This window comes from Olea europaea, chromosome 16, assembly GCF_002742605.1.
Source record: "Olea europaea var. sylvestris chromosome 16, O_europaea_v1, whole genome shotgun sequence".
NCBI lineage: Eukaryota > Viridiplantae > Streptophyta > Magnoliopsida > Lamiales > Oleaceae > Olea > Olea europaea.
This window is the reverse complement of record NC_036252.1, coordinates 18,234,780-18,235,830: the sequence shown is the minus strand read 5'-3', so window position 1 is coordinate 18,235,830 and position 1,051 is coordinate 18,234,780. Positions and strand designations below refer to the sequence as shown.

Here is a 1,051-nt window from a genome sequence, read left to right as displayed (position 1 = left end):
CAAGGTGTACTCATAAGTCGAAAAGGAGTTTTCGATTTATATTGACTTAATAGTGGAATGAAAGATATGATCGATGATCGAGATTGACACAATTCCATATCTCGTAATTGATCGGATCGTATTGACGAAGGGATAATAATTCCATGATAAACGAACGATTTTGGTTTTGTCATACCACGTGACATTTCCCGTCACATGTATTGCCCTGACACATTGCTAGATGTCAATCAGGGACGGCGGATGTGAGTTGACGATAAATTAAAAGGGTGTATTAATTTATCGATTTTGATTAGATCAAAATAATATTTCACGACGTTAGGCATCGTGGTCGGGAACCTAATGGGTCGCACACAAAAGAGAATTGGAAGACTGCAAATTGTCAATTGATTAATTTAACAATCGTTGGATAAATTAATTAATTGAATTTGTTATTTATAATCTCGAATTAATTAATTGGATTAATTAATTCACGGACCGGGTTTGATTAATTGGATTAATTAAATATTTGACCGGACCGGGCCGGGTCCGTTTGGGTTTATATATATATGCAGCTAGGGTTTGAGGTCCACTAATGATTCATTATTCTTGCTAGCACAAGAAAGAAACCCTAGCAGTTGCTGTCTTCTCTCTGTGTGGATTTCATTGGAGGCTGGACAATTGGACAGCTGTGGGAGGCAGATTCAAGCTGTTGGAAAGAAACAACGCGAAAGAGTTTGCAAATCACAAGTAAAGGTATATTTCTAATCACAGTTTTTATCTAAATACAAAGCTGAATCCTGAATGGGAATTGAAATTTGTTAAATTCCACTGTGTATGTCTAAGTAAATTCCCAACAGCTCTGTGTTGAGATGTTTGAGTTGTCTGTATATGCCACAGTTGTTCACACAAAAGGTACTTTTAAGTTTTTAATGGAGAAATGCTTTGAACTTATTTGGTAGATAATCCCTGTTGCTCAACTCAATAGGTTATAGATGTAACTGAAAACCTGATTCACTTTACTCACTTTCCTGACAAATTATGTGAAGTTCTCAATTTTGTGCTTTAGAAATAA

The 1,051-nt window shown here is 35.7% G+C and overlaps 1 pseudogene; it reads left to right on the top strand.

The window, feature by feature from the left end:
- The window catches only part of LOC111412719, a 24,050-nt pseudogene that overhangs the window by 13,411 nt on the left and 9,588 nt on the right, over positions 1 to 1,051 (top strand).